General features: G+C 37.9%; 1 protein-coding gene across 2 annotated transcripts in view; it reads left to right on the top strand.

Moving 5' to 3' along the window:
* Positions 1-1,127: 1,127 nt before the first annotated feature.
* The window catches only part of LOC135706479 (nucleolar protein dao-5), a 35,207-nt gene continuing 18,466 nt past the window's right edge, over positions 1,128-17,868 (top strand). For both annotated transcript variants that reach the window (XR_010518172.1, XM_065228096.1), the window contains exon 1: positions 1,128-1,649. The gene's annotated coding sequence lies outside the window, so the exon portion shown is untranslated. The remainder of the gene's footprint in view (positions 1,650-17,868) is intronic.

The following is a 17,868-nucleotide window of genomic DNA, read 5'->3' as shown; positions in this document are numbered from 1 at the left end:
GCAAGATATTTAAAAAAATCGCGAACAAATTTTTTATTCTTTTCGGGAATAAATTATGACTGATCAGTAAATAAATTCACAGCCGGCTGAGGTCTCTTCCCGTTTTTGTCAATGCTGGTACAATTGCAGCGGCACGCTTGTTGTCCTCATCCAAAATGGCGCATTTTCTCTCCACGGCCGAACGGGAGCGCCACTGACTTTTCGATCGAATCCTAGGTTGGATTTCTCGCGTAACATTTGAAAAGGGCCTATGATCAAAATGTAAACAAACCGATTTTTGATACCATTCTGTAGCACTGGTAATTAGCTACCAGTCGTATAGGAATGTTCCGCATTATCGATAAAAATCATTAAAAATAACTTGATTTTAAAAACGGCCGATCCACGAAATTTTTCCAATCATTCATGCTAAAACGGCCTAACCTCGGGCCTAACATATATTTTTTTTCGTTCGATGAGGTTCCATTCATAAGCCTAGCGACGTAGAAGGGCCGATGATTGAAAAATTTCAAATCAAAGCTAGGCCCTACTGCTTGAGGCAGGGCCGATGATTTATTTGACGTTAAGAAAAGGCTTAGCAAAGGGCCTATAATTTATGATGACAAGCACAACGGCTTAACAAAAAGGGCCTAACCATTTAAGGATTCACAAAAAGGCTTATTACTGTGATATTAAATTTTTATCGATTTTCATGTATTTTTGAAAACGTTTCGCATGTTTTGGATGTTGTGTACTGAGATATAGTTACTATTGTTATTGTGAACAATATAAATGCTTAAAATACTTCAATTTATTTATATAGGAATTAAATACTGGCGGAAAAATTTACAATTCATTTTCTGGATTGTTTACATTTTGGACATAGGCCCTTTTCAAATGTTACGCGAGATTTCAGCTCATGGGCGCCATCTTGTATTTTGAAATGCGACTTCGAAACATAAAGGTTTCCACGGTAAGGTACCTACGCTTTACCTGAGTTTAAATGTAGTGGTGAGTATCCAGTGACGTCCGTGTAGAGTTTTCGTACTAAATGAATACGGTGACGTCAATTAGAATAGTTGTGTTGGAGTGTATGGATGAAATATGCCGTCAAATACGTCTGCACCTTGCACGGTAGAACTTCAATCGCTCAAAAAGGGACTAATCGGATTCGGCATCGGGCAGACTGTACGTTTGTGTGTTATTATGAAGCAAATTGACAAGATTGGACGCGTCAGTTTCGAGTAAAATTTTCAATTTCTGGCTGCTGATGCAATTTAAAATCAGTTTGGATAATCGAAAAAGGTGCACTCCGACGACCGGCAAGTGAAATTGTAGCGGAAAACATCTTGCCCTCCAGGGATTGTCCGAGGGAATCCGAGGAAAAAATCTTCGCACTTTGAAGTAGACCAAGCGCTTGGGAAAGCGAAGCGGCGGCTGTGGTGGTGTGAACGAGAAAGTTGAGAGCGCGGGAACTGGCAGAGCCTGCTGTCGTCGTCGTCAATCGTAACAAAAACATTCACCTCGCAATCGCATCAAGCGTCAAGCCGGGAACGAGAAACGACAAAAGTCAGTCGCTGTGACGAGATAAACAAAAACAATTCCAAAGTGTGAAAGTGCGATTTTCCAGCTTTTGGTTGCGGTATTGCTGCACGTAGTTCTACCTAGAAGTGAGTATACGGATTGAGTTTTAATGGTCTTGTCCTTTTCCATGCCTTTAGCAGGAGTGCTAGCTTGCAATCTTTTAGCCTCAGGTCGAGTCGAGTTGAAAATTTGTAAATTCCAATGTAAGTTCCATCCAACCATTTGTGCTTCTGAAAACAAAGCTGTATCAACATTTTAAAGGGACGTAATTGCTTTTGTAAACAATGGCTTTGTTTAGTTCAGTTTGTTATCTCATGTATCCTGCATACCTCATATGGTCAACGTGGAAGATTTACATCCTGGGCGGTTGCACTCTTTTGGGCCCTGGTCAGATTCCTGTTCATGTTGAGGCTTCGCCGTCATGAGCCCCAGGGTCTGCCTCTGATGCGATGTCCAGTCGGGTACCAATCCAGCGCTGGTTTGCAGATTTCGTATGTGGTCGACCCACCTCCACGTACGTGCTCGAATTTCTGTTGATATCGGCTTCTGATGACATCGACGAAGGAGCCAGCATTTGAGATCCAGTTGTGAGGCCACCAGGCACGAATTGCATACCGCATGTATCGGTTGATGTAGGCCTGCAGCTTTTGAGTGTTCTCATCAATCGCTGGTGTATAACAACACAGATTTCTCGTTTGAATGGAGAATCTGGATTTTGGTGCTTTGAAAAATCTGGTTAGATCTAGATTTCCTAAACTCGCGCTCTTGGTCCCGCTGGCTGCCAAGATATTTCAAACTTTCGATTTTCTCCACTGATAAAACGATTTGGTCTTGTTGACGATGATAGAACCGCCGCAGAGGAGTGTTCCGCTAGGTCATTGAGCTTACTCTGCATACCCTACGCCGTTGTGCTAATAAAGCAAAATCATCAGCCAAATCGAAGTCGTTGAGATGCTCTATAGTGATAGGTTGCCAAAGCGGTGATAGTATACATTAGACTGATACATTTTTTTTAAATTTCGCTCCACAGTGCTTGAACGGTTCCAAATCAGGTCCTGTTTAGCCTCCCAAAAATTGAACTCGTTTGGTTAGAAACTGACTGTGCACAGACCATTTGAAATTTGTATGGGAATTACTATGGGAAATCCAAACTTGTTGTTCATTGCCTTCTAGGGAGCATGCATATAGTATGTCACTCTAAATTTAGGCAAAATCAAACCCCTCTTCGGTCTGTCGTCACGTTTTTCCTATACTCAATACATTGCTTATCACAGATTTGTAACCCATGTTGCACTGAGAGAAAGTTTGATGGATATTCTTGTAGGAAATTTTCTCAGCTATAACTTTCAGCGATCAAGGGTTCCATTCACCGCTCACTAAAAAATAAACTTAAAATAGACATTACGACAGGCGAATGTGAAATTAAACTCTAATAGGTACTACCTCAATAACATACAAACCTTATACCACAGACAAACAGACATAACACATTGAATATTTCTCACTGTAAAACATCGTCGATAAAACATTACCGCCATCTGTTGAGTACACTGTGGTGGGTAGTACGCTGAACAGATGGCGATAGTGTATAAACGTCAAACGCAAGGGAACTGACTATGCGCGCCACAGGTGGCGGTACTACCAACTACGATACTTTTAAATTGACCGTTAAATGCTTGTTCGATGAACAATTTGCTAGTGTTATGTCTGTTTGTCTGTGCTTATACGGTAAACGCTCTTATAGTTGCGATACGTTAGAAGCGTTATGTTCCTTTAGTTGTGTGTGGAGACTCCGTTTTACACCTACAGGAACCTAACGATTCTAACGTATCGCAACTATAGGAGCGTTTACCCTAGTATGTTGAATGGTTAGAAAAGGCAGAAGTTTCAAAAACTCAATATTTGCACTACGACATGAGCGGTGAATAGAATCCTTATTTACATATTCAAAATTAATTTAGACAGCATTTTTTGGATGCTTTATTTTCCACATTCTTAAGTTACCAGCATAAAAAGCGAGAGAAGGATTAGTCATTTCCATTTAATTCACTTACCTTAGATACCAATCTTCAAATGGGGACGGCCCCGACGTAGTGGTTAGCATCCATACCTCTCAGGCCAAACTTATGAAGAGGATAGAATTTGGTAGTTCTGTTAGAGTACGACAGTGCGAAATTTTCGTTAGAAGTTGAAATTGAGCGACGGTCATTTGAATGACATTTGTTCGACTCAAGCAGGCACTCTATTGCCAAACTCGCTAGTTGGCACTGACAACAGAAGTGCACGCTTGATTGCTCATATTGCTGGATATTGCTGTTTGTCTACATTATTTTTGATGTGTATGACGGAAATGAGTTCCATATACCGAAGTAGTGCTACACCCTATATGGTGTGTCAGCCAATAGTGGTGGAACTAAGACAATTAATTTATTAAAAATCAACCAAACGATCTGCATGCAGTTTTTATACTTCAATCTATAGTTGTCAACCTATATTTTGGTAAAAAAAATATTACATTGTGATAAGGCTGTATTTTTTTTTTAAATTCGTCCTCTGGAACACTGTTTCAATAGTTGTTGCTAATTTTGGTTCCTATAATAGTGGAACGTATTGGTTTCTAATGAATTCCACTATTATAGGAACACTAGACGGTTTTTTAGGATTCTTGCCTATGCTTCTCTGCATAGACAATTTTCCATTTTTTTTAAATTTGTGAGCCGTGGATAGTTGTCAACCCCCCCTAAACTGTCTACGTAGTTTATGAACAGCCCCTAAGCAACATTTATTTTTCGTCGTAATTTTCGGGCTAATTTCAAGTTCAAGAAAAATGAAAATTGTTTTTTTTCTGGTTTTCCACCATTATTTAGGGGTAAGCCCCAACTATCGGTGCACCGCCACCGCTATTACTGGAATACCTAACTATTCTACCAACAAAAAATAATTATACTAATGTTTTTAACATTATTTTCTCTATAGTGAGCGGTGAACGAGCACCACACGGTATAGGCGAATGAATAAAAAGTAAGAGTAGTTTGTGAACTGTTCTCTCTATATGTGCAACATATGATTTGTTTACATTTTGGCTTCTCCGCCCCTTTTAAAATGTTAGTCTAGATCAGCGTTGCCCAACGTGCGGCCCGAGGCGGCCTGCGGTTTTAAGTGTCAAACACAAACTTTATAACCTCTTCTTGTAACATACAAGCACCGACAAACCGACATGAATGACCATAGCAAAAACAATAAAATTTCTAACCAAAGCACACTCCGTGTTCGCGGGAAATATTACGTATGAGCTCCATAAGATATGCTTATGAAATTTCGACAAAAGAAAAAACTTTGAAATTCATAAGAAGTTCTTATGAAATGACGTCAGTGGCGTTGATGTTCTTTTTCATACTATGGTCTAGAATGTTTCATAAGATAATCTTATGAGCGGACATCTAATCTATTTTATGGATTTCATAAGACACTCTAATGGAATTAAGTTTATGATTACATGGAGCATGTTTAACATTCATAATACCGAACCTGCAATACATTTTGGTGGCTCGGTGTAACAAATGTTAACTTATTATTGAAGTTCATATAAAAGACAACATATTCTATTTATCAAAAATACATTTATTTCTATACAAGAACTTATTACTTATCTCGTGTACTCTGAAAGGAGCCCATCTATGGTTGGGGATTGCTGTTTTATTTGAGCGTTTAGATACGGAGAAGCTTGAAGACTCTCTACCTCCTGCGATTTCTGATCTGGCGTATCGTCAATGTAAACAATTTCTACGTTTTCCAGACCCTGCAGTGACGAATCTTCATTAATGTTGACAACTATACATTATTTATCCTAATACTTACGTTACGTACATGCCAATCTTTGACTAGCTTCCAAATATGGTCAAAATTCCAATTTACATCGGCTTGGGATAAAGCTTCCTGGAATTGGTTTTCGCTGTACGTTATCAGTTGCACCGTTCCTATTCCACAATCTGTGTGAAAAATTATTTTGAATTATCGATTATTAACTATTTCAAACAATAAATTACCTTTAAATGTGTTTAAAACGGAAGAAGTAATCGGTAGGTCTGACAACAAATTACTTTCGGTCGCCATTTTTCTTTTTCTCACGAAGCACTTATGATTTTTCACACTGATGTGACATACGGATTTCATAAGAGCGCTTATGAAATGGATGTGCGGAACGTATGGAAATTAATGTTGTGTCGTCTAAATTTCGCTCAGATCGTGTGAATTACATAAGAATCTTATGAAAGCACAAAAAATAATAAAAACTCGCTTCATACGGTGGATCTTATGAAAATGATTTGCTATTTTTGCCTGAGTTTAATAATAATTTTAGCTAAGCCATGAACCCGCATGCAAAAGTTATGAATTGGTTCGTGTCTGATCTATTCTGGATGAATTATTTTTATCTAGATCGAAAAATCCTATGGTTTTGACAGTTCGGATCACTGCACATTTAAATTGGCCGTTTACGATTTTCGGGCATAAGTCAGAATTAAGTGTCATGTCGGTTTGTCGGTGTTACAAGTTCCAATTTTTATTATCATTACAACGTCTAATGATTTCATAATTCCGAAAAACAGTTTTTTTTTATAGCAAGTGAGTGGAAGCAACCCTGCTTTTGATGCACCATCAATGTAGAGTGCGCTTTGCGATTTTTAGAGAAAATTACTCAAACCGTTTGTTCACACCATAATGACGATTTTCAAACTCCAAATAATGCATATTTTATTGCACATATTGCAAATTTCCATCCATCCAGTGGTCTTATTTTACGATTTTCTACAGATCTGAACTGATGTAGAGTTCAAATAATCTCACATTAGTAATCCGGAAGATCATAACCGCTGGGGCAGTTTTATAAATGTTTTCTCATCAAATATATGGTGTAGCGCCAGCCGAATCACTGCGAAATCGATACAGAAAACAAAATATTCCTTGTGGATGACGATTTCAAGCACCTGCGATGGATACATTAATAAGGAAAGGTGAACATATTTTCCTCTTCCTATTGACCTTTCTGACGTTTATAACACGCATACTTGCGTAATCCCATTTTCAAGTGCATAGTTTGTTATCCTCACTGTCGCTTAAGCCAAAAAATTTGGTTTGTTATACGCCTTTTTAATGCACCACCGATGTAGAGTGCGCCAGGCGAGTTGGAGGGGAAACGTCAACCAAACCGTTTGTTTACATCAGAATAAGAATTTTTTACAATGCAAATTGAAGCATTTTTCCATCAGTACAGATCTGAACTGATTTGCACCTTAACTATTCAGACATAAGAAGTCCGGAAAATCATAACCACTAAAAGACACTATTATCACCGACAAACCGACATGAAACTTAAGCTCAACTCTTGATCGAGAAGCGGCGGATTCAAATGTGCAGCGATCCCATTTGTCAAAACCATACACATTTGTTATCTAGATGAAAATAATTTGCTCGGAATAGATTAGACACGGACCAACTCATACATTTTGTATGCGTGTTCGTGACTAGGGTACACATTTTTCGCGAACACGGCGGCAGATGTCAGTTTTGTTTTTTGATCAGAAATTTGATGGTACTTTGTATGGGTCATTCATGTCGGTTTGTCGGTGCTAAAACGATCGCTTTTTTTTTCTCTGTTCGGGACATAAAACCACACTCAAAAAATTTATGACATATCTAATGGATGAAAACCATGTGAATTTCACATAGCTTTCATGTGATCACATAGCTAAAAATCCCACCACAAAATCACATGAATATTATGAGGCCGATGAAATTCATATGAAAAATCATATAAAATTAACGTGATCGCATAAATGTAATGTGAAATTCAGATGAATTCCATTAATTTTGTTTATGGATGAAAACCATTTGCGTTTCCAATTGAAGCTACATGAAAACTATTTCCGGTGCAGGCTTGATGGAGCCTTGCTCGCGAGTTTGAAATGAGCCGAGCGTCGTATTTTTCTGAGGTGTAGAATGCCTACTGCCAAATCATTCCACTGAGTTTCAGAGTTTGTGAGCGAGGGGGGATAAAATGAGAGTGAGATTTGCTGCCATTCATGTTCATGTTTTCTATCACATGCACATTATTCTCACTCTGGATGAACTCTGAGCTTTTTGCGTCGAACAAAAAAGTTCTAGATAAATATTTCAAAAGGACCTATCTGAATTGATCGATTCTCTTCATCGACTTTCTCTTTCGTCAATAATTCAGCTGAAAATCCTTCACCTGTTGTATTTGACGTTTTGGACGCTAGATAAGAACCTCCTTTATCAAACTATGTGGTAGAATTAGCGCGAAATCTGTTTGGTTATCGCATTGGTTATGAAAAGAGAAAGTCGATGAAGAAAATCGATCAAAGCATATAGGACCATTTGAAATGTTCATCGAGAGTTATCCGGAGTCTCGAAAAGTGCACCTCACGTCAAATCATCCTCTCGCTGAACTTCACTCTCCCTCTCTCTCTCGAGGAGTTTTTGCTTACTTCTTCTATATTCCTGCCGCCACTCACTCGCAGGACAAGAGTCAGGGTGGCCAGCAAACCGGGAAAACCGGGTGTACCGGGAAATATCCGGGAATTTGAAAAGTAAACCAGAAAACCGGGAAAACCCCGGGAATTCGGTGAGAGAACCGGGAAAAATAAATTAACCATACCATAGGAACAAGTTTTAACAACAGAATTTCAGAATAAACAATTAAAACATATTAATCCTTTACCAAATGAATGTCTTGCTCTATTTGCTGAATAATTTTCTTCAGTTTACCTTCTTATTGTTTATAGAATTTAATCACTCAGCAATATTGTAAATTGATATTTGTCGTTTCAATTTCAGATGTAAAGTGCTTGGTCCTTAAAATAAAATATTGAAGATGCTGGACTTTGGAAACAAACATTTGTAAAAACCGAAACTGAATTATTGTTTTGCACGGTTTAATTTTTTCGTTGTTCTAAATTCTCAAGATATGAATTCCAGAATTAACGGAATTCTGCTCTGAATTATCTTGACATTGTTCTGAAATAAGCCAGAAAAACACCCTGCGAAATAATTACCAGTGAATTCTTCTTGGAATTTCCTTGAAACTCCTTCTAATAATTTAATTGGAATCCTTCTTTAAATACGCCCTTTTAATAGAAACTAAACGATCGATTCAACCTCTGGTGGTAAATAGGAGGACGTTAAGAAGAGTGCTGTGAGCAGAAATGTTTGTCGTGAGACATAAGAAGCGGAACACTTTTACTTTTCCTGATAAATTGATTCATCTGAAATGCTCCAAAACTTGATCTACAGTTTATAAATTTAATTCTGTATCGTTTTTGCAAGGATCCTGCTAGTGTCCAGGAATATTTTTGGTGGGAAAAAAGGAAAATTATAAAAGTGCCTTAGTGGTTATTATATTCTGGATTTGTATATCAATAGTTCAAGTGCAAATCAGTTCAGATCTGTTAAAAATCGTAAAGTATGGCAATTACTGATGAAAATTGGGGCGACCCCGGCGTAGTGGTTAGCATCCATACCTCTCACGCCAAAGTCACGAGCTCAAATATCACCCCGGACAAGTCACGAATGATCCAAGAGCGTTAAAGTGACTATAATAAACAATAAGTAAGAATTGGCAAGATGTTGAATGAAAAATGCTATAATTTGCGTTGTGAAAAATCCTCATTCTGATGTAAACAAATGGTTTGGCTGACGTTCCTCTCGAATTCGCTTGGCGCACTCTACATTGGTAGTGCATTAAAAATACCTATTTTCTTTAGCCTATCTGGACATTTCGATTCCTTTGAAAATCTTTTAACTCTATTCAAAACAGCAAAACTCTTTCGAAATTTTTATTTAGAAACCCTTGGGAGTATTTTAAAGAAATTCTTTCTAATTGTCAGCATTTTTTTTTGCAATCAATTTTGTTGGAGTTCTGTGATGAATCTTTCCGCACTAGGGTTGAAATTATTGCCAGAACATTCTTAGAACTCTGTTTCTTGTTGAATTCTGATCATAATTCTCTTGGAATACTTCTTAAACTTCATCTGTCATTTTCCTCACGATCCCCATACAAATCTCCTCAGAATCACGTAGGAATTTTCCGCAAAGTTTTGTTTTTCACAACTCCTTTTGAAATCTTCTAAAATTACATAACAATTTAATTTAGAACATTCATTCTTCTCCACAGAAATCCCTCCAAATACATCTAAAAATTTCTAAGGATTTCATGTCACAATAATTCTGGTATTCTGCTCAGAACTTCTCATTCGAAAGCTGTGTGGGAATCCTTCTCAATATTTGTTTGAAATCAACACATTGAATTCTTTCAAATTTTTGTTCACTAGATTCTAAAGATTGTTCTGTAATTTGTTATAACCCTTAAAATGCCCCTTCAAATATGTGATCTTGAATTTTTTCAAAATCTCACAAATTTTCGCCAAATCTTGTATCACGAAAGTTATTATTAATCACAGATTTTGAAAAAAAAAAGTTCTAGTTTCAAACTCTACACAAATTTAAAGCCCCACGATCTTGGGAATCTTCTTAAATCACATTTCAGTAAATTCCTTTCAGCACGTTCTTAAAAATGCGTAAAATTTCGTTTTTGTTTTTTTTTTGTTGAATATTAACAACCGGGAAATTTTTAAAGATTTAAACCGGGAAAAAACCGGGAATTTCAAAATGAAAATTCACTGGCCACCCTGAAGAGTATTTTAAAACTTCCAGCGAGTTTGGGGTATTCCAGCAAGCCTGCATAAAACCGAAGACAACAAATCAATAAGACTGGCAACTCTTCCATTTTCTCATACGAACGCTATGAGACAGGTACAATCGCGTCATCTGCCGCGCAAAGGTAAATGCTTCGAACGAATTTAATAGCAAAGATTACATCCTCTATGCGTTGCTTATATCTTCACTCAAGCACAGCGCCATTGTATCTGTCGCTTGGATTCTGGCAAAGTTGCCAGTCTTCTTGATTTGTTGTCTTCGATAAAACACTGCGTTCAGTAATTTGATCTATTGTCGTATATCCCGTGTCCTTGGTTTAGTGAATGCAGGGCTGGTAGCAGGTCACTTTTTAGTGACTTGGTCACTATTTTCAAGTCAGTCACTAAAAAAAAGTCACTTTTTTCATCAAAAAGTAACTAAAGTCACTATTCCTTAAAATTTAGTCACTTTTTTACGACCAATGTTGAGAGAATTTGAGTTTAACAACTCAGAGTAAAGTCTGACAAGAAAAGCTGCGAACATATGGAAACGTTAACTGTTGACGGAATCTAGTATTTTATTTATTTTTATCTTGAAATTGTCATAGACCTATCATACATCTTCAGAAATTTCGAAAAAAGTTCTAGACCCAATATTCTGGATATTTTACATTATGATCTTGAAAATTGTCCAAGCCTACACTGCAACACAAAAAGGTAGGTAAAATTCACCTGAAAAGGTACGTAGATATTTTCCATCGCATTTTTCAGGTGAATAATACTTTTTTTTTGAGGGAGAGATTACATTTGAGTGATTCACATAGAAATCAATTGATTTTCACGTTAATTTTATCTTCAAATTGGCATCACTTAAAAGCTACGCGAATTAGCAAGTAAATGTTACTGGATTTTGTAGTAATGATAAAGTAAATTGGTGATAGACTATAGATATATATTTCGCTTTAATTGAGTAATCTTATGATTGCATTCTAGGAAAAAACACTAATTTACATTATTGAATAATTGTCACTGATGATCTCATTCGTCAATTGATCATTTTGTCAAGCTTCTGCATTCATGTTCCATCAGATGTCACTGCTGTTGTAGGCGGTGACATCTATCGAAACTAGACAAATCTGTTTTCCTATAATTGTTCACAGAGGACACTGCAGTGCAAAACATGTCTGGTACCTCTATATATGCATTTATATTATTATTCGAAGTCCCTCCTTTTTTACACATTCTGCACACAAAATAGCTCACCCCTCACAGAATTTCCCGCCGAATTTTATGTATGCGGGGCATAAAGTATCTTTTGCGCAGAATATGTAAAAAAGGAGGGACTTCAAATGTTAAAGCAAATGCATATATAGAAGTACCAGACATGTTTTGTAGTGTCAGGTACTCTATTTTGTAATATGTGAAAGGGAAATCACAAATCGATTGTCAACAAAATACATGGCATGTTGAGAGATTGAGGTCGTGAGAGCAAATTTTCTCTCTCAAATTTGAATTTTTTGGCTCTCTAGGAGCTGGTAGTAAAACAGGTAAAACTGTATGGGGAAAAATCATTTTTATTTAATTGTAGCTTGTTTAACAATAATTTCCGGAAAAAAAACTGAACTACGAAGTCCCTGATTCATTTCTTTAGGTTGTCGGTCACTTTGTTTGACCTGAATATGCACCGAAAGCGAATTATTCCCACTTCTCTCAATTTCTATATGGGGATTTTTATCACTTCCTACCAGCGGAACAGCGCCATCTCTGTGGAAAATGGTCGAACAAAATGATTAATTGTTGATTGTTAGCACCTCGAACCATCCGTTCCCGTATTCTGCAATTTCATTTTTAATTTATAAATGAGTGTTAATTTATAAAAATTATAAAACTTACTTACTTACTTCATGTTTTCAAATGAAGAAACCTGGGAATTCCAACTCGTCCAACAACGACGAAAGGGCACTTTCTTCTATCGCCCTTTTTGAATTTCGAATACGACAAGAAATTGTTCATACCATGCAATGTAATCACGAAAAATTTACTTGAATTTCACTTAACCTTTACCAGCATGACATGTGGACTGGTCCAGTGAATCCAGTGGAATTCATTACCATGTCATTGCATTTTATGTCCGGCACGTGAACCTTATTGTATTCCTATTTTGAAGAAGTTACCTGAATTTTCAGGTAAAAATTACCTTTACCGTTGGTTCAATGTATAATGTCAAAACATGGTCTAGGAAAATTTTCAAGCTTCAAAAGCCAGACATTTGAAAAATATTTGACCCCCGGTAGCTTCAGTATTTGTCCAAACATCGAGGAAAAAAATCATGTCACAGATTCTTGAGTTCCTTTTTAAGTCCATTAAATTGTATTGTATTTTTTCCATACTAATATTCCGGTAATACAAAAACAAAATTCTGAAATGTATTCCTAAATCTCTAATTTTTCCCGATCGAGATTTAAAATCCTAGACGCATTCAATTTTGTTTTATGTCCGTGATCATTGCATCTGGGAAAATTTTACTCGTGCCATAATAATTAGTTTTTTTTTCTTAAACTGCGATCTAGAAAAGATGTCTTGATCCCAGAGTTATGATTCTTTTTCTATGTTTGAGGTGTTACAGAAGATTATATTCTTGGGAGGAATGGAGCAAAGTGAAAAGACGACCAGTTCTTTATAGCGACTACAAAGAAGAGAAGGATCTTTTATTAATATGCTCATGGCTAACTTAGATCTATATACATTTAATTCTAGACTGCAGTACTTTATGTTGCTAAATGCATCTAAAGGATATGTATGATTCTAGATCTTCAAAAATTGTTGTCCTAAAATTGTAAAAAATTGTCTAAAATCGGTACTTTGAACATTTTTCTCTGTGCCTCAATTTCGCGATCTAATAACAAATTCGTGATCTGCAGAGTGAGGAAATGGAGGTTAGAATTGGACTGTGCTCTTGCTTATTTAATTCGTACTTATTTTTTTATAACAAATTTATGTGATCCTCAAATCAAACTCAAATTTGTTTTATTTTTAAAAGTATGAAAAATATCGGAATAACTGAACCACAGACAAACAGACATAACACTCGCAAGTTGTTCATCGATCAAGCATTTAACGGACAATTTAAAAGTATCGTAGTTGGTAGTACCGCTACCTGTGGCGCGCATAGTCAATTCCCTTGTGTTTGATTTTACACACTACCACCATCTGTTCAGTGTAGTGCCCACCACAGTGTACTCAACAGATGGTGGTAATGTTTTAGCAACGATGTTTTACAGTGAGAAATATTCAATGAGTTATGTCTGTTTGTCTGTGACTGAACCATAACTTTCCGATCAATAAATGTCACTATTGGTCACTTTTTTAATGGTTGAAAGGTCACTATTTGGTCACTATTTTCGTGATTTTAGTCTCTAAAGTCACTACTATTACATCACATACCCACTACCAGCCCTGTGAATGTCGTATTACTCCATCACTATTAGGGGCTGTTCATTAACTACGTAGACAGTTTTTTGGGATTCACGACCCCCACTCCCCCTGTGTAGACAATTGTCCATACATTTTTTTAAAATTTATATGGGCCGTGGATAATTCTCAACCGACCTGTGGCCACCTTCGCGGATAGTTGTCCTTTCTTTTCTCGGTCTAAAACCCTTTTGATGGTCCACCGGGATACTCCCACAGCGATTGAAATGTCTTTTTGCGACATTTGCGCGTGGGACAAATCACGAATACGCTGCCACTTCGTCATGGTGCAACTGTCAAACTAAGTAAATCATTTTCTTTTATACACAGCCTACCAGCCCAGTGGCAGGCGCGTAGGCAACTGGGGAGGGACGTGCTGTCAAATCAGCCTACTGATCATTCTTGTATGAAATTGGTTCCAAACGTAAACAAACCCTGTAGGTTTCTTTTGGCTTGTTTACGTTTGGAACCAGTTATGCGAGGTAGGCGACGATTGTTCGTGTTTGACAGCCACCTCCCCCCCTTGGTAGGCAACATATTATACCGTGACAGCGGGCCCAGCACAGCAAAATAAACGATTTGAGCCCGGGACATGCTGCCTACTGTCAAACGCTGCTGTTGGTATAGGCCTTGTCACTGGCCTGCAGCCTACGGACGAGTGCACCGATGGATTTGAGTTCACTCACTCGAGAAAAAGTAAAAGAATAATAAACATTTATGGCGGTAAGCTCCAACTCGGATTAACTTTTAATACCGTCCCTGTTTGTATGATCTGAAAAATGTTTGCTCAGAATTATGTTGATTAACTCTGATGTCGACATCAAACCAGCCGGACATTCTTGATCGGGATTTAATCCGAGGATAATACCGGTTGGAGCTTACCACCATTAGTGTTCATGATTAGTAAACATTGCCCGCAGCTTGTGTCACTTTTTCTCAAGTGAGTGAACTCAAATTCATCGGTGCACTCGTCCAGTACGGTATGAACTATAGGTTAGGGGCTGTTCATTAACTACGTAGACAGTTTTTTGGGATTCTTAACCCCCCCCCCCCCCTGCGTAGACAGCTGTCCATACAAATTTTTTAAAATTTGTATGGACCGTGGATAATTGGCAACCCCCCTAACCTGTCTACGTAGTTTATGAACAGCACCTTACGTGCATGCAAAGAAAACCAAGGCATTGGGGGAACCTTATTTCTAGATAGAGCCGGAATTAGGGCGTAATAGCTTTTGTAAACAATGACTTCTCTCGATGATTTCAAGGAATTCAAGGCACGACCACGGAAACCAACATAACCATGGGTAGGGGAAGTCTTCTCCGAAAAGATGGTGATGTAGATTTGACGGAACGAGCCTTGAATTTCTATAAATCATCTAGAGAAGTCATTGTTTGCAAAAGCTGTTACGCCCTAATTCCAGCTCTATCTAGATTTGTACGATGGTGGATGGTGCAAACATTATCACGCATACGGTAGTCTTCTCCAGCTGCATATGTATTGTATAGAGATTGCTAAAGTATGATTGTGTCAGTGATTTGTTTTCATCGGGAAAATTTTCCGCTATGAAGTTTTTTTTCGATGAAAACATTTTGCGTATACGTATACGTGACGTAGTGTGCGTACGGTAAACGTCAGCAATCTCTATAAAAATTACAGATGCATTACTGTGAGAACTGTCAAAACCCTATGATTTTACACGCTAGTGTTCGTGAGATTCTGCTTGGCGAACTGAATTTGGATGATTTTGGACCGTCCCTGAGTTGAAGTGGGATTCAAAGGGGCGGTAAAAATCTATTTACATCTTTGAGTAGAGCTATACATTGTTGGGGTTGTGACAAAATTTATGCTCCAAGTGGTTTAGCGCGTTCTGGGTGGCGCTGTGTTTAGTTCGGTCCAACAAAAATTAAACCTCAGAAAATGGGTTGGAGCGTCTTTTTGTAAGTGCAAGAATGGCAAAAAGTTAAGAGATATATTTCTGAATACTAGTAGTTCTAGTTCAGCATTGTGTGCTTAAGAGCCGGATAAATTCAGACATTAAGCTATCCAATGAAATTTTAGAATTATGATCCTGCTTGGATGGACGGATTTTTTGATTGCTTGAAGCAGCGGATTATTATTAAATATTGTACTCAGGGTCACATGGACCAAAATTTCTAATTTTGTGAAAGCACAACTCTGAATATTAAATTTTCGATTATGTTGATGGAAAGAAAGGGGGGGGGGCAACCCCAAGTAATTAACAAGCCTGGTTAATAATAATCCGACTAATAATTTGCCGAAGGCCTTTATGAGTCGTACGCTAGCTTTATATAGCAATCCAAATTAGCGGACTTATTGGTTACCTGTAAAGTAATAAATTGGGTTTTATGAAGATTCTGTAAACTATGATATAGACTTGTAAAATGCTTTAAAACCTCAAAAAACGTGCAATCTTACTTGGGCTGGGACAAGGGGCAAGACAGCTTCTAATCATGAGCAATTTCAGAGTTGCTTTGGAGGCACCTCGAGTAAATCACACTGTCATTTGCCTTCTCACTTTTCGCATCACAGCAACATTTGGAGGTGCGAAGCCGAAAAGATGCTGTCAAACAAAACAAAAACAAAGGAAACATCCCGCGTGATGTGATAGAAAAACTCAATCCGCCTGACCAAATACTTCAGATTCTGCAAATTATATGTACCCCGTACGTCATCTGATACTAGTCGAAGCGACAACATGCCACTGGCTGACACTGTGAACCGAGCTTTGGATTTCTACGACGCCGTTCTGCTGCCAGCGGGAAACCTCCCACCTCTGGTGCTACTACTGTGCCTTGTCCGGTTTCTGCGATACACCACCGAGATTCTTCTGTGGACGTTGACGGAAGACTTCGTGGAAGTTGAACATCATTACGTACGTGCGGTAGCTGACGTGCGTATACTTATGACCAAGCGATGTAAAGCCAGAGAGGATATTTCTTTCAGAAGAAAATGAGTTCTTTTCCGTAATTTGATTATGTAATGGCTCTAATGTTGGCCTATGGATCTAAGATTGGATCCATCGCTAAAAATCTGCTATTTATCAATTGTATCTAGATGAACGCGTCATTGGGACGGTACTAATGGATATTTTTGTTCGCTATTGATAATTTAGTCGATTGCTGAATTTTTGTATGGGCCCAAATTAGGGACATTTAGGCCGACATTACATCCATTTCCCCTATTTTTCTATTATTTATTATATTCGGAGCATGTTTTGTTCTTCGGTTTCTTGACGGCAAACTCCATAGCGATGATCCTGTACTTGGTCTAATCGGATTTACTGTTGCTAATCTTCAGATCACCAAGACCTCTTTCCTTCCACGCTTTCTGAAAACTCTGCAGAATATTTGTTCTTCGTCTTCCTCACCGGTTTTCACTTCGATTTCTTCCGGTACATCGTTGATGGGATTAAGGTCCGGACCGGACGATGATCAATGATCGTAACCACCGGTTTCGGCAGTGGCGGCTGAACTGTATACTCTGACTGAACATTGCGGGGGTAATGGTTCGAAGCGTTGCCTTCGGAACTTGAATTGGGAATTGGGTGTTAATCGGTTGTTGCCTCTTATATACGGGTGATTTCCCGCAACGATTGCACGTTCTCCTCGGTTGGGATTCCCTTGGTTATTTTACGAGAACAAATAGCCTACCTTCACACACTTAAAAATTTTCGCAAAGATTCCAACAGCCGAGTAATTCCGGAGTGATTTGAGATTTGGGCGTAATTGATTTTGTAAATAAACGCTTCACTTGACGATTTCTTGCGAATAAAAGCTCAGTCTAGAAAATTAACAACACAAACAGGTAAAGGAATGATTCATCTAGCATGTGGTGTAATTTGATTCCGAGATTTGGCTTTTATTCCCGAGAAATTGGCGACTGACATGTTTGTTTACAACAGCAATTACACCCAACCGAAATGGAAATAAATACTCTCAAAGTTCTCCGGAATTCTGCAATTTATTTTGCTGAGCTTCAGTAAAACAATTGCCGAGACTCAGCTAACAAATAACATTTAGCTGAGATATCAGCTAATAAACAGATATTTTGCAGAGATATCAGCAAAAGTAAATGCCGAGTTAATCGGCTGTTGGAGATTTTA

The sequence above is a fragment of the Ochlerotatus camptorhynchus genome, unplaced genomic scaffold, assembly GCF_037179485.1.
Source record: "Ochlerotatus camptorhynchus isolate MF236.1 unplaced genomic scaffold, CSIRO-AGI_Acam_v1.1 ptg000282l, whole genome shotgun sequence".
NCBI lineage: Eukaryota > Metazoa > Arthropoda > Insecta > Diptera > Culicidae > Ochlerotatus > Ochlerotatus camptorhynchus.
Note: the sequence above shows the minus strand (reverse complement) of the source record. Positions and strands in the feature narration are given on the sequence as shown.